Here is a 21903-nt window from a genome sequence, read left to right on the forward strand (position 1 = left end):
ATTTTAAAATAGCTCTATCTCCTCAACATATCCTCAAGCACATACAAAATATGAAAATATAAGAAGAAGACTTTTTAGCTAAATAAGTTTGCAGTTCACTTGCATGATCTGAACATCCATATTTAACGGGAGAACGCATTAGTGTAAGGATAAGAAAGCCCAGGTTCTAGTTCTGATTCTTTGTCTCTGTCCTGTTATATCACCTAACTTCTCCGGTTATATGTATTTACATGTATTTTTAAATTAATGAGTTACCAGGTCTACTCATAGTATGATAAATGATAAAACGCCTCTTCCAGCTCCCTCTTCTCGACTGCCCTCTTCAACCCATTTTCAAATTGGCCTGTAAATTGACTGCTTTCACCAAATGTATCAATTGGTACATGGTTGGAACATGATTTTATTTGTCCAGATTTAAGTAGGTATTGGTACATTCCAGGCACATAGCATCACTGTATATCTGTGTGTATCTTGGATATCTTGGACACTGCATCGAGTAGTCATCAGGGTTGAATCAAATAAACACATATGTCTTAAGTAATATGAGGTTTTCTTTTTTACTTTTCTGTAATTCTCAAATTTTCTATAAAGAACATAATTTGAGGGACTCCTGGGTGGCTCAGTCGGTTAAGCGTCTGCCTTCAGCTCTGGTCATGATCGGGGTCCTGGGATCGAGTCCCACATCAGGCTCCTTGCTCAGCAGGGAGCCTACTTCTCCCTCTGCGTGATGCTCCTCCTGCTTGTGCTCTCTCTTGCTGTCTCTCTCTCTCTGACAAATGAATAAATAAATAATCTTTTTAAAAAAGAGCATAATTTGAAAATATCACTTAAAGGGAAAACCGATGCCTAAACAATTTAAAGATGTTTTAATAAAGATATCGGGAAAGAGGATTATATAGGTAATGTAAATAAATGCTACAAGGCAAGTAGTTAAATTGATTTTACCCATGACAAATATATAATTAATTTTAAGCAATATTTAAAATACAAATGAAAACTATATATATCCACTGTAATTTCTGACAAATGTAGCTAAGTACCATACAAATGAGAAAGAGCTCAGATAGATACTTGCCGATCTTTCACACTTTTACCAAGTTCTGAAGATGCGTAATTTTTGCAGAGTCAGGGTCCAAAAGTTCATGTTGCAGGCATCTTCACAAGAAACTCCTGAGGCATGGCCTATTTTATATTGCACACCTCAGGACTCTAAGATCTATTTATATTCTGCTTAAGCTCCTGATGTAGTTTGAATCTTTTTTATAGCTTAAAATTAAGTTGTGAATTTGGGGACAACTAATTCCAGTGAATTACAACTGCCTCTCAAACAGATTCCAGGATGTACTGTCCCCTCAATATATCCCATTGTTTCAGAGAAATCAAGACAATTTTGTAGGAATCTGTTATATTCTGTAATTGCAGTAAATCCTAATGCCATGACATTGTTACCGCAAACATTTCTTCGTTACTAAAAATAATATTACTAAGTTTTACCACACGTATTTCTCAGTATAGTGGAAGCTTAAATAGAATGTGGCAGACACCTCTTTGAACTTTGTTGTGATGTGTTTTGATCTCTAGTATATTCACTACAGCATTTCTTAGATCTCTCATTCTTCCCACAAAGAAAACAAGGTGGATCCAAGACATAAATACCAATAACATTCTTGGGCTTCCCTCTGAGAGCACCTTGAATTGGTAACCCTCCCAACATACTTGCTTCACTTTCCCTTAGTAATAGCATCCTGATTGTGTACAACATAGTAAGCTCCGCTACAAACTTCATTTCCCACTGCAGGTAGGCAGTGGCTGCAGGGACAGTCCTGGCCAATGAGACATAAGCAGGGGGTTTGCTCATACTGATGGTCTGCTGGAGATCTGCTGGACTTGCTCATTCCCCACTCTTTCCTCCTTCTTCTTGCCTTGACTCTGAGCATGATGATCAGAATTCCTATAACCATTTTGAGACAATGAAGGAAAGGTCAAAAGAATCTCAGGGAGATAGACATAAACACTGTTGAGCTGATAAACCAAAAGAAGCAACTATCTGCTTCTTGACTTTGTTTTTCATGGGAAAAATAAACTCTTGTTTGTTTAGGCCACTGAAGTCATGTATTTTATTACCTACAGCTAACAACATTCCTAGTGGTTATATGTCTTCAGCCCAGTCTTGTAATCAGGTAGATAGCAAAGCTTTTCTCTAATTCTTAATAGAAATCAAGTATGGGGATTCCTAAAACATTAGTTAGAACAGCTGCCCATGCACCTGTTCCACTAATGAGCCACTCCAGATGACTTTTTGCTGTCAACTGTAAAATCAGCACTCAGATAAGCAATTATTTATATTATTCAAAAAGCTGCCCTGCTCCCAAACCTCAAACCCTTACATCTGCCTGAAATTGTCATCTATTTGAGATGGGATTGTGTGAATGATAGATTTTCTCAATACTCTGTGTTATTATTGCAGCCCAGTCTGAGTATTAAAGACAAATTGGCTGTGAAAGGAAATCACATGGGAGAAAACACTAAGGTCCAGATTATTCCAGTTGATTAAATGAAAGCTCAGTTGGTTACAAAGGTCTAAGCTCAAAGGAGTGGGGGTGTATTCAACATGAGATGCAATTTCTTTGGAAGGATGAACCATGTAATTTAGGAAGATAAGAAATGCTATCTTCTGTTCTCATGAAGTAAGAGTTAAAGACTATGAGATACACTATAAACAATCTTTTGGTTAGAAGCAAAGATGAATAAACAAAATGAAACTAAGAATGAGTAATGATAATAACTCCAGTGACTTTTACAAAGCACTTACTCTGTGCCAGGCAAAGTACTCTACACTCATTTTTTTCTCATTTAACCCTTACAACCATACCGTGCAGAAGTCACTCTTAAGATCTTTATTTTATAGATGAGGAAATAAAGACTTGGAGAAGTTACGCAATTTGCTTGAGCTTACACAGCCAGCAAGAAACAGAGTAAGGATTGAAACCCAGGTCTGTCCGGTGCCAAAGCCCATGCTCTCAGCCCTGCTCTGCAACCACTGTGCTGTACGGTGCCCCCCCACCGCCCCCGCCACCAGGGAATCGAAGCACATCAGACCTGAGGGCCCTGAGTGAGCATCCAGCCCAGAGGCTCCCAAAATTTTCAAGCATGAAGACCCTTGTTATCTTTCTTTTAAAATTCATGGTTGGGAAAACGGCCAACAGACACATGAAAAAGTGCTCAACATCGCTCAGCATCAGGGAAATCCAAATCAAAACCTCAGTGAGATATCACCTCACACCAGTCAGAATGGCTAAAATTAACAAGTCAGGAAACGACAGATGTTGGTAGGAATGCGAAGAAAGGGGAACCCTCCTACACTGTTGGTGGGAATGCAAGCTAGTGCAGCTACTCTGGAAAACAGTATGGAGGTTCTTCAAAAAGTTGAAATAGGGCTACCATACGATCCAGCAATTGCACTACTGAGTATTTACCCCAAAGATACAAATGTGGGAATCAGAAGGGGTACGTGCACCCCGATGTTTATAGCAGCAATGTCCACAATAGCCAAAGTGTGGAAAGATCCAAGATGTCCATTGACAGATGAATGGATAAAGAAGATGTGGTATACACACACACACACAGACACACACACACACACACAAACACACACACACAGACACACTGGAATATTATGCAGCCATCAAAAAGAAGAAAATCTTGCCATTTGCAATGACGTGGATGGAACTGGAGGATATTATGCTAAGCGAAATAAGTCAATCAGAGAAAGACATGTATCATATGACCTCACTGATATGAGGAATTCTTAATCTCAGGAAACAAACTGAGGGTTGCTGGAGTGGTGGGGGGGTGGGAGGGATGGGGTGGCTGGGTGATGGACATTGGGGAGGGTATGTGCTATGGTGAGCGCTGTGAATTGTGCAAGACTTGAATCACAGACCTGTACCTCTGAAACAAATAATACATTATATGTTAAAAAAAGAAAAAGAAGAAGATAGCAGGAGGGGAAGAATGAAGGGGAGGAAGTTGGAGGGGGAGAGGAACCATGAGAGATGATGGGCTCTGAGAAACAAACTGAGGGTTCTAGAGGGGAGGGAGGTGGAAGGATGGGTTAGCCTGGTGATGGGTATTAAAGAGGGCACGTTCTGCGTGGAGCACTGGGTGTTATGCACAAACAACGAATCAGGGAACACTACATCAAAAACTAATGATGTAATGTATGGTGATTAACAAAACATAATACAAAAAATAGGAAAAAATAATTCACGGTTGAAAACATGCATAGGGACAAAAGTAACTGTAAATTCAATAATGCTCTGATATGACTCTACATTATATTTATCATCCATATTTATTTGGAGCGTGGTAGTTCATATAAATGTGAGACCTGGAATTCATGGAGTCTAGAGACATTGTTTATTGAACATGGAATTTATGGACCCTTTAAATATTTTCCTGACCCTCCTATCCAGGTTGGAAGTTGGTCCTCTGAGTAGCAGATACCAAGACCAGATTAGCTGTGCAAAAGATTTATTGAAGGATATTTCTGGGAAGGATAAATGGGATGTAGACAAGAGTAGGCTTGGAGAGGCTGCAAATTCATGATACAGGTCCAATACCTGAGAGGGAGGTGTTGGGTAGAAAGGGTTGGGTAGGAAGAGACTCAGACTGCAGTGCAGTTCTAAGGCACTCTTGCCCAGCTGATGGAGAGTCTCTGAGCCAAACCTGCCCATCAGAGGAAGCCCAAATTGGGCCAGCATCAGTACCCCTGCCATGTTCAGTCACTGGCTGGAAGCAGCCTGGTAGAAGTGTGGCCTTAGGTTCTCAGGGGGAGTAGCCGGGGGCTGTTAGTCAACCATGTTCCCTACTGGATGGTTCAGCACATTTCCAAGGCAACCACAGGTTAAGGATCAGGGACGTAATCCAATATCCCCATTTTACAGGTGAGGAAAATGAGGCCCAGTTACATTTAACCATATGATCAGGATGAGAATTTACTTGATCCAACTCGCATGTCAGCAGAGTGCTTGAACACTTTGACTTTGAAGTTAAATTCACCTGCAAAAGTCATGACATGTTGTTTAAGTGTACTTCCTTGCAATTAGAACACAAATAAGTCTGAGAGATCTAATACACAGTACAATGGTGATAGACAACAAAACTGTATTATAAACATTAAACTTAGTAAGAGACCAGAACTTTAATTATTTCCACCATTAGGAAGAAATGATAGTTATTGATATGATGGAGGTATTAACTAATGCTGCAGTGCCAATCATATTTCAAATAAATGTATCAAACCAGTATGTTAAATTTACACAATGTTATATGTCAAATATATCTCAATAAAAAATGATAATATCACCTAACTCATAAGACTGTTATGAGTTTCAAAAGAGAAAACTCATGTAAAAATGCTTAATATAGTACCTGGTCACTAGTCCCTCAACAAATGGTAGCAATTATTATTTCTACTCCAGTGTTTTTTTCTACTGGATATAGGTAAACTAAAAATGCAGACAACATCTTTATGCCCTTATACTTTTTCTTCAATTTATCCTTTCATAGTCATAGAAAAGTAATCCAGTCCTATGGGAATTTTTCCTAAATTACCTTCCATGTGTGCAGAAACTCCCATGTTTAAGAATATTATCAATTTTCCAGATCTTATATCAATATCAGTATTTCCAGAACAGGTGGCCTCTGTGCTCCAAGAGATAAATATATTAAAAATAAACAAAGTAGTTTTGGGAAGAACTCACTCAACGAGTATTTAAAGTTGAATCATTTAGTCCTTTCAATATGAATTCAGTTAAGTTTTATTCAGGATAAAAATAAGCCTCTGATCTTAAAATCCAATTCAATGCCTTAAAATATTTACTAAAGTGGAGGAGAACAAATCAATGCTACAAGGTCAGAGAGGAATGTGCATATACTTGGACAGTCACCACAGCTCCTCAGGCCTTTCATGGAGCTTACTTAGCAAGGGGAAGTGAACCCCCAGCCAGGTGGGACTGCCTCTGGGGTGCTACATGAAAATAAGAGAGTCTTATAAAAGTCATAGGTTCTCCGTTCTAGGGAGGGCACAACTTTTTTCTCCTTGGCTGAGAGGACAACTTTCCAGGGCTTCTGGGTGACTCAGTTGGTTGAGCATCTGACTCTTAATTTTAGCTCAGGTCATGATCTCAGGGACGTGAGATCTAGCCCTGCATCGGGCTCCTGGCTGGGTGTGGAGTCTGCTCTCCCTCTCCCTCTCCCCCTACCCCGTTCTCTCTCTCTCTCTCAAAAAAAAAAAAAAAAAAAAGACCTCTTTCCACCTACCTTTTTCAAAAAACCACTGTACTGGCACAACAATGGGGATATAGTTGACTTTATTGAATTGTACATGTAAAAATGGGTAAGATGGTAAAAAAAAAAAAAAGCAATGGGGAAACTATAAGGAGTGGGGAAAGAAGGTACAAGAATTCTCTATTTTCTACTTAATTTTCTATACACTAAAACTGTTCTAAAAAATAAAATTTATTAATTAAAAAAAAGGAAAAACACATTATGCTAAGTGAAAGGAGACAGATACAAAATGCCATATGCTTGATTCCATTTATATGAAATTCCCAGTACAGACGAAGCTGTAGGGACAGAGAGTAGATGGTGTGTATTGGGGAATGGAAGGGGGGAGGATGAATAGGCAGCTCAGAGGATTTTTAGAGAAACAAAAATATTCTGTATGATATTGTCATGATGGGTACATGTCATTATGCACTTGTCCAAATCCATAGAATATGAAGCACCAAGACTAAATTTTAATGTAAACTATGGACTTTGGGTGATTATGATGTGTCAATGTAGGTTTATCCTTGGTAAAAAATGTTCCATTCTGATAAGTGATGTTGATAACATGGGAGATTATACATGTGTTCGTGCAGGAAGTATATGGGAAATCTCTTTATCTTCCTGTCAATATTTTTTGTAAATTTCAGGCTGCTCTAAAAAAAATTATGTAGATAGTGGTTGCCAACGGCTTGGCGAGAGGAAGGAATGGGGAGTGACTACTCATGGGTTTGGGGTTTATTTTGGGGGTAATGAAGATGTGCTGGAATTTGATAGTGGTGATGTTTGCAAAAGTCTCTGACTATATTAAAAAACACCAAATTCTTCACTTTAAAAGGGTTGATTTCATATTATGTGAACATGTCAATAAAACAAAACAAAACTTGTACTGAGTATAATGAATATCTCTTCTTTCATTTGACCAGAAGACAGTGGAATATAGGAGAGTGGAGCATAGAGGAAAGGGAGACAACAAAGGTGTTCCTCTCTCCTGCCTTGCAACCTTGCCCATCACCCTCTGATGAACTAACTGTACAGGAAGGCCACTGCTGAACCAACTCTCAACAATCTGACCCTTTCATAGTCCCTCCAGTTACGTGTATTTTAAGGTGCATGTGGTCCTCTGCTTGTAGGTAGTTTCTTCTGTGTGCTTTTATTTCTGCTTTTCCTAATTCACACCACAGTGGTCTATTATCTCTTGATTCCTCCTTTCACTCTTTTCCATTCAGTGCATACTCTTTCCACTTCTGCTTTATCTATTGTTCTCACAGATAGAGAGGTAAAACTCCCTCTGGCTGCCCAGTTATTCATCCATCCATTCTTTCATCCACTCATTCACCTATTTACCCATTATCTATCTCAGGAATCCCCATCATTTGAAGGAAAGGGCTGTCTCACCTCCTGGAAACACCAACAGAAAACAACTATCCCAATGAAACAACCACCATTATCTATCAGTTTCTGTGACCGGGAACTATTGTGTTTCTTTACCTCATAAATTTCTAGCTGCTGCTACAGAAAAGGGAATGAAGCAACTGTCCATCAAGGCCATGGTCTGTCCAGGTGACTCAGATAGATTGCTTTAGTACTTTGACAATGACCATTTACAAAGGATGGTTATTTTGCCTCTTATATGTTGAAGGAAGTTGAAAGAAATGGCTTACGTGTTGTCTTGGCATATCCTTCAGTTTATTGACATTTATTGACAAACATTTACAGACAAAACCAGAAGTTTCCTTCCCCAAAATTCCCCGCTATAATTCCATCAGTTTTAGACGTATAAAAAAGAGTGAACTGAAAGGAATTTGGCAAGGAAATTGTTATTATTAGTTTCAAATACCTCTTTGGAGGAATATCCTTAATAGTGATTCAAATATTAGTATCAACTAATTTAATGATATCAGCCCAGACAGGAGCATTATCTATGAGAAAGAAAAGAACCAATGTAAGGTTGGGTCATTTTTTGGTGCCTCTGAGAAAGCTCCACCATGGTGGGCTCACCCTCCCACTAACTTTTCTTCTTTCAAGTCTGAATTCAAAAGTCACCTCCTCTTACAGTAAGTGTTTCTTCTTGTCTCTTGTTTGGGTGCTGATTTGTTTTGTTTTGTTTCGTTTTGGTCCACCAATAGCACTCTGTGCAAGACACAGGCTAGGAGAAAATATTAGCAATACAAGTAGAAGACAAAGAATTTGTATCAAAAAATCAAAAATATCTCTAAAGACCTGTTAACAACCACAATAAGGCAAACAACACTCCATTTGTTAAATAGGCAAAAAAAAAAAAAATATGTAAAGGGCATATATAAATAGCCAATAAGCACATGAGAAGAAGCCAAAATAATTAGTTAATAGAAAAATGCAAGTCAAGTCACCATTAGAATGTCTAAAATTAAAAGAGTAACAATACCAAGTGTTGGTGAGGATGTGGAATAACTCAACTCTTATTTATTGCTTGTGGGAATGTAGACTGCTATAGACACTTCCAAAAAACAGTCTAGTTGTTTCTTATAAAGTTAAACATATGCTTACCATATGACACAGAAATTACACTTCTAGTATTTATCAGAGAGAAACGAAAACAAAAGCCCACACAAAGACTTAAATGTGAATGGTCACATCAACTTTATTTATAATAGTCCCAAACTGTAAACAGCTCAAATGTCAATCAATGTGTGAATAGATAAGCAAATTGTCATATACTCATACAATGGGTAAATAACAAGGAACTAGCTGCTGGTACAAGCAACAACATGGGTGGATCTCAAAATGTTATGCTGAATGAAAGAAGCATGACACAAAAGTATAAATACTGTATGATTCCATCTACATGAAACTCACAGGAATTTCAATTTAATCTATAGTACAGAAGGCAGGTCAGTGCTTGCTTAGGTCCAGGAATGAGAAGGGAAAAAAGGGGAACTTCTGGGGTGATGGAAACATTCTATATCTTGACAGTAGTGGTGGTATGGTATATATATATATATATATATTTGTCAAAACTCTTGAAACTGTACACTTCAATTGTGTGCATATTATTTATGAATTATACCTCAGTCAAGTTGGTTTACAAGTATCTGAACTCTCCTGCACCCAGCTCTTAATCTCCTGTAATCTACCTGCACAATCTTGGTTCATATTTATTACAGGGCCTGGTGTTTACCTTGTAACCTTCAAACCTATTCTATAGAAATATGGAAGCCTCAAATACTTCATTGCCTGTGGTGCTTAACTTCAGATGGAAACTATGTTTAGTCATTTCTTTTTTTTTTAAGATTTTATTTATTTATATGAGAGAGAGAGAGAGATATTGAGAGAACGAGTGGAAGGAGGTGCAGAGGGACCCTGGGATCATGACCTGAGTCAAAGGCAGACGCTTATTTGACTGAGCCACCGAGGCACCCTGTTTAGTCATTTCTGACCTCTGCTTTAGTTAAGGGACTGCTTCTGAGGGTGGTTGTTTCACATCCTTCATGAGAAACCCTGAGTCATCCACTTCCCTCCATTTCCAACCCTGTGTTGATTTTTGGCATGATTTCTGAGGATGGTGTAAGCTTAATGGAGACACTATATTGTATCTTTCTTCCTGCCCATGAGTGAAAGTGGTTTATAAACTAGAGATGTGTGCTCTCTCTCTCACCTTACTTCTTCGAGAAGGTGATTTTCAGATAAATATGGAAGACAGTGAGGCTTTTTCCACGCCCCCAATTTGCTTGGCCAACTTCATTTGTGGACAGAGCACATTCATCTTTCTCTTTACCTAAGATCGTGCTGACAGAGGGTCAATTTGATTCCTTGCAGAGCAGTTTTATTCCAACTGAGGAAAATGATCTTTATTTTCCAAAAATCTTTCTCTGGATCACAGTGTGGCAAGGTTGATCATTCTACATTGGCCAAACAATAATTCCAATAATTCAACCCCTCTTGCATTTAGTGGTTCGTTTTGCTAAATGGAAAGCTTTCAGCAGGGAACCTCTTAAGAAAGGAAAATTGCTGGACTTAGCAACCAGTATAGATATTGAGGAGAGTTCAAGTTACTTTCTGAATAAAAGGGAGAGTAAAAGCAAAAATTCAAAAACCAACCACAAAATCAGCCAAGTGAACAGAGCTACCAGATTGTAATGTTTCATAGGTGTAGCTGACGCTCTGCCAAATCCCTTTCCATCCCACTGCTTCTTTTAGGTGTACTATAAGCAGAAAACAATTGGAGCTTTGTGTGACTACTTTGGATGTCTTAGGATGTTTATTAAATGATTATACAGATGGTACAAGCAGCCCTCGGGCAGCATTAATAATCTTCTACATGAAACATTCTGCTCGAGGGCTCTATCAGCATCAGACAAGATAGTTCATGTGTATAATTGCAGGGACTCCCATATTTTCCAGATTAACAAGACTGTTCTATTTCACCAGTGCTGTCCTTATTCTTTCTGAGGTTTTCAAAATCTTTTAGGATCAAATAAGATGACTTATGAAAGTCTTTGTAAACTCCAACGTTATAAATAAAATTTGATGATTTCTAAGATATCCATTAAAAACCCACCAGATAGTAAAAGATGTGAGCAGGCAGTTCATGAAAAAAGATACACAGTTGGTCTTTAAATATATAATAATGCTCAATTTTACCCACAATAAAAGAGATACAAGTTAAAATTACACTGAGATGCCATTTCTCAACTATCTGATTGGCAAAAAACTCAAGATTAGACAATAGACTTAGGGCAAGACTATGGGGAAGAAAGAGAACTTTCGTATATTGATGGTGAGAGAGAAAAATGGTACACCCCAAAAGGGGGGGGATTTGGCATCTTCTAGCCAAATTATATATGCATTAACCCTTTGACCCATCAATCCCACTGCTAGAAATTTACCCTGAAAAACACACCTTCACAAATACAAAAAATATGTGCACATTATTTATTATTACATTATTTGTAATAACAAAACATTAAGGACAGTCCAGATACCCACCTACAGGGCATTATAAATAAATTATGGTACATCCACACAATAGAATACTATGCAGCCATCCAAAAGAATGAGGAAGATTTCTATGAACTGATATAGGAGTAATTTGCAGGACATACTGGTAAGTGATAAAAAGCAAAGTACAAGAGAGTTCACAGTATGCTGTTTTGTATAAGAAAGAGGAAATTAAAATGTATATGTATATATTTCCTTATGTTTGCAAAAAGAAAGTCAGGAAGGATAAATTAAAAATGGCCCATGGGGCGTGGAGCACTGGGTGTTATGCACAAACAATGAATCATGGAACACTACATCCAAAACTAATGATGTCATGTATGGTGATTAACATAACAATAAAAAATTTTTAAAAATGGCCCATGGGGGCAGCTGGTGGGGTGTAAGGAATAAGGGTGCTAGCAAGACTATTCTGATTAGAACTTTTTTACTAGTCTTAACTTTTAAGCTGTGTAAATATTTTATATAGTCAAACCTTAAAATTAAATAAAAAGTAAACCTTAACATTGACTACAGAAAGAAGTGAATCTACAATAAGATCGCCACATAGAATAATAAATTAATTCAATTTTTAAATATAATACTAAGATTATACATTCTTAATAGAATATATTTTAAGATCAAAATAATTGCAAAGACATCTTGAGCTTAGTAGGTTTATAATTGACAGGGTTATTGGTTGTTGTGTTTCTGAACCCATATTGTGTTTATTGTGTTATTGTGTTTATGACAGTATAAACAAGTAAATATATTGATGTTGAAAACCAAGGTTTTCATTGTGGGATAAGGAAAATACATATATGGTGTGGGGCATTAAGGTTTTGGGTTGGTTTCTACTTCAATTGAGGAATCATTATGAATTCATTATTTAATATTTTTTCTAGCTTTATCTATAAAAAGGGCCAGAAGCAATGATACTCCAGGAGTAATGAGCATACCTCACACTGAGTTTTTCGTTTGTAAATGCCATTTCCCATTCAAGGAAACCAGGGTGTCTTATGGACATGGTTGCAGGTCTGGGGCAGGGAACATAAAAGGTGATATCAAGACATCTCAGGCCAGATGTCAAGGAAGTGCTCAAAGATTAATGAGGCTATGTCAAAAGGACAAAGAAGCACTGAACTAGTTTTAAGAAATTATGATCCCATAGTGATACTCAAAAAAGGAGGAAGGGGAAGCTTTTTTTCAAAGAATAATGTCAGAAAATAAAGGGGAAAAAAAGAAAGTGGAAAAAAGAATAGGGAAAAAAAACATAGTTTTGTCACCTTCCATATATTAATTGATTAAGGCAAATCATTAATGGATACTAAAACCATTGGATGAAAGATAGTTGGGAAGTAGAACATTCACGAAATCTCAAATAATCACAAATTATTATTTACATGGGGAAAGTAACCTTAACAATGAAAAGATCTGTGATCATCACACTATCCAAGGGATCAAACTTCATTCAACCAATAGTAGGACAATGTAGCATGAGGTACCTACTGATCTGATGCAATAAAACATCACCTATGACACTGTCCAGCCGAAAATGTTTAGCAGCTAATCATGAGGAAACAACAAAGCAAATGCATAGTGGGGGATAGAGTACAACACAATTGGCTTAAACTCTTAAAATATCAATGTTATGGAGTAACAGAGGGAAGAGAGGTTCTGTTCTGATTTAAACAGACTAGGGACTCATCATAAGGAAATGCAATTCATAAAACTCTATTGGATCCTGGATCAAAAAAAGAAATGAAAACAGGCATAAAAGATGTTCTTAGGAAAACTACAGAAATTTAAATAGACTGTATTTTGGAACATGGTAGAGAATTATTCATTTTCTTATATGTGATCATGGTACTGTAAATGTAGAACGACCTTTTTCTTAGGAAATGCATGTTGAAGAATTTAGGAATGAGATGTCATAATACCTGCTACGAATTTTCATATGGTTAAGAAAAGATCTATCTGTATAGAGAAAGAGCACAATGTGCCTATGCTGACAACTGGTAAATTGACAGAAAGGATATGTCGATGTTCACAGTATGAGTCTCACAACTTTTCTATAGTCTGAAATATTTTAAAATAAAAAGTTGGCAAGGAAAAAAATATCCTACCTGATAGTTTCAAGGTTCCTTTTTGTGATCCATACCCTCATAGCCTAAAGTTAGAAAAAGAAAGGGGATCCTCGTTAGATGCCGAAAAAGTTCTAATCAGGGCAGTGGTTAAATGCTTAGGCTTTGGAGCCAGACAGAGACCAGGCTGAAGACCTGTGCAAGTTACTCTAACTCTGTAAGCTTCACTTCCCTCAACTATAGAATGAGGTTAATGACAGTACCCACTTCAAAGGACTACCAGATTCATGAGATAATCCACATCAAGTGTTAGCATGAGACCAGCACATAGTCACCACTCACAGATGCCTGCTCTGATTTCCAAAGTGCAATGTGACTTCTCATTAACACTTAAATATTTTTACATGCCATACCCTATGGCTCAGATCAGAAATACTAGTTTCAATAGCATCCATTTATCTGTTTACTTACTTTTCAAGAGCCTTCTGTGAAAAGCCCTAAAATAAAATTAATAATGAGGAGGAGGAGGATAGTGATAGGAAGATCATGTAGACAAAATGCAGATGACAACTCACATTTTTAAGTTTAAGAAAATGCCAATGGGGAGGGGATCAAAAAGACATAATTCAAAGTCAAATACTCACATTTTTCAAAAGGTAGGGACAACTTCAGCAGATCTTACTTTGGGGTGGAGGGGTCACAAAATACTTTTAGAATCTGATAGACCCACTACCCCAAAAAACAGACATAGGGACATGACCCATGCAAATTAGAAGTTCACGGTCCCTCTGAGGCTTGTTCATGGACTAATAGGTGAGCATTATTGCCTCATGAATAGGGACATGGTGGGACCGAAGGACAAGACCCGCACTCTCCAATACCTCCATGTAAGATGTCTACAATCCTGTCACTGGACAAGCATTATGCCACCACTAGAAAATTAAAATTTGCAATTCAACCTTGGGAGTAATAAAACAGATTCAAAACAAGTGAGCTGGATCAAAAACATTGGGGCCTTGGAACAGATTCTCTTAGGGAGCAGAGGGATGTGAAGGAGAACAGAGTTAGGTCAAAATATCCTGCTTATGTAACACAGAACTCAGTTGAGCTAGAATCCTGGGAGGGGCTGATGGCCTTGTTTTATTCACATGCAGAACATCTAATCCTTGAGCAGAGGCCTCTAGGTCTGGAATCTGTATTCAATGAAGCTGAAGAGCCTCTTCAACTCAGGAATTTGTGTAGTTAACAAAATGATTTATCGAGTGTGATTGAGCCCACTCTGTTAGGAGAACTATTTATAGCTATGGCATAAACTCACGATCCACACACTATAGAGGATGTACAGTGGGTTCCAATAACAGTTCCCAGCCTTCCTCCTAAGGATGTGGTAAGTAAGAGAACTTCCCCAGGGCCGGTTTTGTCCAGATCCTCATCTGCGTGCCCTGCTTTGCCCTTGTCACCACAGACAACTTATTAAAGAGTCTTAGTCTTTCCTCTCAGCACTTGCTCAAATTACAGCCCTCATTGAACTACAGCCCTCCATTGATTACTGGAGGAAGCATTGCCTCCATCCAACACAACTTGCAAGATGTCAACTGTGGATTTGTGACAACAGAGCGCTGTCTCTCTCTCTCACCCAAGCACTCTCTGGTCCTGCTTCTCTCTGAACTAAAATCCCTCAGCTCCAGCAATGCATTCTTAAAGGATGCCATTCTTAGCATTTTGTCAACAGGAGGAATATTTGAAACTCTTTTTGACCAGAAGAGTCACTTGGTACTTGTGATCCCCCTGAAAATGGATTGCCCATCAAAAAGAAACAGGGAAGCCAGGACACTCCTATGTAGTTCCTCAGAGGCCATAAGTCAAGCCATTACTCTTTAAACACTTCCTGTCCAACATCATGAGGGCCCACCAGGTGTTCTACTTGTTTTGGACTGCTGTTATCTTAATTAGACCCAAAACCATAAAATCTGGGTTTTAGGAAGGACAGCTGGAAACATCTTGCTGTTTTCCTGGAGCTATTCCTCTTAGGCTCAGCTAAGTATATTTCAGAGGTGTTCCAGAGTGGCCTCATATGGGCCCACAAGGGCAAACTGTTAAATTTTCAGGAATTTTGCAAGTCCGTTGTTGAACTGCTGGTAGCTTAAAATTGACCTGATGGGAATATTTACACCAAGGAAATAGGCAAACACTAAAAATAACGGTTCTCTCTCCCACCCACAGCTGGTTGTTAACTGCCTACCAGCATACTACTATTAGTAATGGTAACCTATACAGTCTTTGTAGTGGTTAAGCACACAGATTTTAGAGTCAGGCTGAACTGAACCAGAGTCCTAGCTTTACACTTACTATATTACTTTAGTTTCACAAAATAAAATTAAGATTTAAAAAAGTACTGCGCTGTGTAAAACCAATTTCCCATTCCTCGTGTTTCTTTTTGGAAAACTTCCATTAGACTCATATTCCTGGCTTTTCTCTGATCCCCAAGGGAGGAGAAGTAATGTAGGTGATTGGTGAATTTAGGAGAAGAAGCTGAGCATGTGTGATTCTGCCATCCTAGCACATGGCATCAAACATCACAGGCCAAGATAGTTGCTTGAGCATTTAAAGATTTTGCACTCAATTCCGGAGGTGGGGGGGCGGGCAGTCCCCATACCACTCAGCAATTCTTGGATACCAACTGAGTGTCCTACAATTCAGTTCAATTCTGACACTATCTACCAGGAGATAGCATCAGAATCCACAGGTTAAGGGCCCAGTCCCACAAGACTGCCCCCTCCACTTCAGATGCCAACAGCCAAGTCCAGGTTGTCACCTGGGCTTCTGATCAACTGGCTATGAATCAGAAGTTTCCACAACCCCCTCCTCAGTTCAGCTAATTTGCTCACAGAATTCAGAGAAACGTCTTACTAGATCACTGGTTTATCAGAGGATGTAACTCAGAAACAGCCAGATATGGGCAAGGGGATGTAGAGTTTCTATACTCTCTCAAAGAGTGACATTCTCACCCAAATCTCCATGTGTTCACCAACCTAAAAGCTCTCCAAACCCCGTCCTTCTGGGTTTTTACAGAGGCTTCATTACATAGGCATGACTGATTAATCATAGGTCATTGGCGATTGATTCAACCTCCAGCCTCTCCCCCCTCCCCTGAGGTCAGGAGGGAGGGACTGAAAGTTCCAACCCTCTAATCACAGGATTGCTTCTTGAGGCAACCAGCCTCCATCCTTAGGTTCTCTAAAAGTCCCTCATTAACATAACAAAAGACACCTTTATCACTCTCATCACTTAGGAAATTCCAAGGGTTATAAGAATTTTGTGCCAGAAACAGTAACAAAGACCAAATATATATCTCTTATTATAAATCACAATATCCAGCATCCATATCAGGTACACAATATAGCCAGCAAGAAAGAGGCAGGCACACAGAAGGGCATGCCTCCTTCCTGTAAGGATACTTCTCAAACATGACATGTGACATGTATTTACATCCTATTGGCCAGAACTTAACAATACGGCCCTTCCAACTGCAAGGGAAGCTGGGAATTTGTTTTTATTCTAGCCAGCCACTGTCTAGCTAAAACCAGGATTTCTTTTAATATGTAAGAAATAAATAACAGATATTGGGAGGAAATTAAGTCTCTGCCACAACATATAAACATTAGACACAACTTGCTCACAGTAAACATGTAATGAATATTACCCATAGGTCTTTTCTTATCAAAAGCATCCAAGTTATTCTATATCTCTATGCCTATAATTAGGTGGAATTTAGAAGCCAAAATATTCCTTTGGCTAAAGGTTTTTATTCCTATTTTCTAGAGTCCTCTGTTTAAAATCCAGACATCCTTTGGAAGGGGCAACCACTAAAAGGGAGAAGTGACTAGTGTATTAGCATTCATTGCTCTTGTGTGTATGAGGCCCCCTGGGAACCAGGGAAGGAAGTGAGACTTTTCAGTCAAGTGTGAGACTAGAGTCACAGGTTTGGCACAGACACTGTCCAAGATGTTTATACATAGAAAGGGCACTGGAGTGTGATGGAGCCATGAGGATACCTGGTTGGACACTGGAACAGGAGATGCATAGGTGCAAATTATAAACATCTTCTAATTCCTTATTTTGCAAAAAACTGGCCTTGAATTTTTAAATGAAGCAGAATCTGAATCTTTGCTTCCCCCACCCTCTAAAATTAAGCCTTTTTCTCATATTCTCCTTCTATTCAGCCGAGACATTATCTGGGTGCCTTTCTTGACTCACCATCTATCAGCTTCAACTGGATCCTTTCCTACAGGGAAGGCCTGCCATATGCTCTCTGTGTGAGCCTGGGCAAGTTGTAAACCTCTTTATGCCTCTGTTTCCCCGGATGTAAATGGAGACAATAATAGTGTCTATCTTATAAAGTTGTTGTGAGCTCTTGAAACAGAGCCTGGTACATAGTAAATACCATATAAGTGTTGTTATTATACTTAATTTTGACCCATATCACATGCTACTATAACTTTCTAAAGGCAGGGATTTTTTTATCTCATCAAAAGCCTATGAAAATGATAGGTTTAATCATTGTAACACCTTCTCTCAGAGATTATGAGAGTTATATCTATACAAGTCATCACCAATATGACATAAATGCATTAAGTATGATTCAGAAGGTACCTGGGATTACCTACGTCCATTTTAAGTTCTGTAGCATTCTACTCTGTTGGTATAGAGAGAAAAGAAATAATTCATTCCTTTTTTCATTCAACAAACACAATGCTACATTAAAGATACATTGAGGCACAAAACATGCTCTTTCCTTAAGAACCTCACAGTTTTGTGGGAGAGCAGGTATCCAGGATACTGAAAGCAATGTTGTTGTTGTGTTGTTGTCTATAACATTATCTATCATCTATCTATATCTATCTATCTATCTATCTATCTGTCATCTCTCTATCATAGAACAGTGAGAAAGGAAATATTTAACAGAATATTTCCTATTGCAAATTACTGAAACCCAACTCAGACCAGTTTTTAAAAAGGGAGAATTTATTGGGTCATTCCTTCATTTATTCAAAAAGAAATTGCTGAAATATCTACAGGTAAAATTTTCAAACATTTTAAAGATGGATCTGCATCTCTAGAAATCTCTCTCTCAGTCCACTCCTAAGCCCTGCTTTCCTCTGTGTTGGGTTTATTCTCAGGCTCTCCTCACATAGGCCCAAGATGGCCACCAGGTTTGTCTGCTAGTTTAGCAACCTCAGCTAAAATCAGGAGCCTCTTTCTCAACTGATGCTGGTTCTCAGTGGTCTGGGCAAGTCATGTGCCCATCCCTGAGCCACACACAGGGACCCTAGACTGGGAGTTTAAACTCAAGTACCCTCTCTGGAGAGCTGGAGGTGGGATCATTCTCACCCAAACCTTATGGACAAAAAGTAGGAGGAATAGCTTCATCAAGAAAAATGGGTGCTATTACCAAATGAAGGGAGACTAGACATGGGGAAGACAAAGCATCCACAACTATAGATCAGCTCCTGATCCTAGTGGACAAGGTATGGGGAGAGGGTTTCAAAGAAAATCTCATGGAGGAATTGATGTGTGGAGTAAGTTTTGAAGGGCGTTCAGCATTTAGCTGACAGACCAGAGAATTCAAAGCAAAGGGAAGAACATGTATAAAGACCTAAGGATGTGAAATCATGGCTTATTTAGAGAAACAAGTAGGATTAGGAAATGATCAGTGGAGAAAACAGACGTGAGGCAGGGAAGCATGAATTCAGAATGAAGGTCTCTGTGTGCCAATGTGAAGATAATGTGGGCACATGTGTCTTCATATCTATGGAGATTTTTCCATGCTATTTTATTGACATAAAAGAAATTAATCTAACACACACACAAAATTGAAGACAGAAATTGTAATTTATTTTTGTACATTCATTGCCTGGCACAATAGCCTTTTAATGTTTATAGATGTGAAAGTGAAAAGTCTTTTGAGCTAGATTAGGTTATTTCTGTCAACCATACCCACATAGCATAGTGCCCTGGTACATCTTAAGTGTTCAATAAATGTCTTAGTGGTCACTAAATCAATTTTTGATGATCTATATTTATTTTTCATCATTCCTCAGATTTTAGCTAATTTGTTGTTACTTAATTCTCAGAAAACTTGGAGCAAGATATTGAGATGTGTTTAACTCAGAAACATTATTTTGCAGACTTATACCCAAATCAGCCCCCCCCCACACAAAACAAAACAAAACAAAAACTTTAATATTGTTGTCTCGTGACTTGCAAAATAAGAAATATAAGTTAACTGTTTATATTTGGAAACTCTAAGATAAAAGGAATGGTAAAAACCACATAGAAAGTGGGTCTTCATGATTGGTAAGGATTATTTTTTTATTTGAGTAAGACTGAGGTCAGTTCATTCTTTAATGGGTTTCTCATGAATTAATTTCATATATTTGTTGACCTATCCTTCTTCCTCTCCCAGAGCCCCTACGAATATATAAAATAACAGATAATCATCCAACCACTCCTCTTAGGGTTACTGTTATTATATATCATTATATAAACTAATATTGCTATTACCACAGTTTATAAAACTGAACTTTAATAGGATCAATTAAAATACTGAGAGAGTAATGGCATATAGAAACTGAAATTCCATCCTTAGCCAGAATCCTTATCTGCCTGTGGTTTCCCCGTATGTGCAGGGGTTTGAGGCATAGAGAATCCTCTGGGCATATTTCCCACAGGAGCCTCTACCAGACACCTTCTATCTCCCTCTTGCCTGCTCTAGTGCCTCAGTCTTGAGCTTGTCTCTCTGAGTCATTTTGAAACCTAATGTTCGCAGTCGATAGCCTTAATAGAGGGAGAGGGGAGAGATCATTCATCGCTAATTTGATGAATATTTATCAAGCACTAATGATGTGTCAGGAGCACTCTAAAAACTGGGGTTATAGAATCTCTGCCCTCATGGAGTTTTTATTCTCATGAAAGAATACATATACAAAACAAATAAATATGTAATGATAGATAGTAGATAACACCCAGTATAAATGGAGATAAATAAGGCAGAGAGGGAGGTCAGGGGACATAGTGAACAGAGAAAGCATCTCTTGGAAGGTGAAATATGAACAAAGATCTGAAGGAGATAAAGGAACAGTCATGCTGATAGTTGAGGGAATACTGTTCCAGAATGGGAACAGCAAGCACAAATGTACTGAGGCAGAAATGTATCTGGTATGATAGAAGAACACCAGACAGCCAGTGTGTTGGGAGCAGAATGAACAAAAGGGAGAATAGTAGGAGATTACACCAGAAAGAAACTGACACATTGCATGGTCCCTGTAAATAGTGGGGAATATCCACACTTGCTTTTCATTATAGAATGCCTTATGTGTCTCCTCTGTGCGCTGTCATTTTCCCCCATTCTCTTGCCTTTTCTTTACTCAACAGTCATTTTCCTTTTTCTCCCTCAAGAACATTTGTCATTTTGACTGCCCAGAATCCCAGTCCTCCTTTTCTAAAGCAGCAAGGTGATTTATTTTTTTGCGGGGAAAATGGCATCTTCACCATTGCTTGTGTTAATCAAAGTGCTATATGTATCAGTGATATATGTATCATCTCAGCCAATCACACCTTTTTCCCTGGAATTAGCTTCTTCACTAAGATGGAGAATTATTGAAGCTTTATCAACCTGACCATAAAACCAAAAAGATTGTCCAGTAGTTTCTGATTCCCCAGAGCTACCCTGATTTTTCTGTCCTTCATGAGACTTGACTGTGAAGCTTTTCTCTCAATTCCATAATCTGACCAAGACCTTCCAGCAAATTCAGTTTTAACTTAACAAAGACCCCCTAACTTAACATCAATCTACCCTGGCTCTTGTTCCTGTCACAACTCATATCATATGGTGTTCTCATTAATGCTAGGTTGTGGACTTGCAGAAACTGGTCCTTTCATAGCTAAAATAAATTTGTCATTAAAAACTAAAATTTCAATCTGGAGAAAATGCTAGCATTTTCCAGTTGGTTTATCAGAATAGTTAAAAAAAACATTGTTTGCTATGATTTGACACATTAGAAAAAAGTTATCTCTAGAAGAGATAGAATAAAGAGAAAAAATAGGGGTGCCTGGGTGGCTCAGTTGTTAAGCATCTGCCTTCAGCTCAGGTCATGATCCCAGGGTCCTGGGATTGAGCCCCGCATCGGGCTCCATGCTCAGCGGGGAGCCTGCTTCTCCCTCTCCTACTCCCCCTGCTTGTGTTCCCTCTCTTGCTGTCTCTCTCTCTGTCAAATAAATAAAATCTTTAAAAAAAAAAGAATAAAGAGAAAAAATAATAAAGACAAGGCAAGGATTAGAACACTGTGATTAAGCACACAGGCTCTGGAATCACACAGCTCGAGTATGCAGCTCAGCTCTGCCCTCTGGTAGCTACTCAACTTTAAGCAAGGACTTATCTTTGGTTCCCCTAGAAACAGACCCTAAGATGAGGATTCCACTGCAAGAAATTTTAGGAAGTGATCCCAGGAAACACCAGTGGGGGAAGTGA

The 21903-nt window shown here is 38.5% G+C and overlaps 1 long non-coding RNA gene across 1 annotated transcript in view; it reads right to left on the minus strand.

The window, feature by feature from the left end:
- Positions 1-718: 718 nt before the first annotated feature.
- Positions 719-21903, minus strand: part of LOC118355972 — a 31302-nt gene continuing 10117 nt past the window's right edge. Inside the window, exons 3-5 of the long non-coding RNA XR_004819329.1 lie at positions 13416-13459; positions 1861-1951; positions 719-769 (exon numbers count right to left, since the gene is read on the minus strand). This is a non-coding gene — a long non-coding RNA (uncharacterized LOC118355972). The remainder of the gene's footprint in view (positions 770-1860; positions 1952-13415; positions 13460-21903) is intronic.

This window comes from Zalophus californianus, chromosome 9 (genome assembly GCF_009762305.2).
Source record: "Zalophus californianus isolate mZalCal1 chromosome 9, mZalCal1.pri.v2, whole genome shotgun sequence".
Classification (NCBI taxonomy): domain Eukaryota; kingdom Metazoa; phylum Chordata; class Mammalia; order Carnivora; family Otariidae; genus Zalophus; species Zalophus californianus.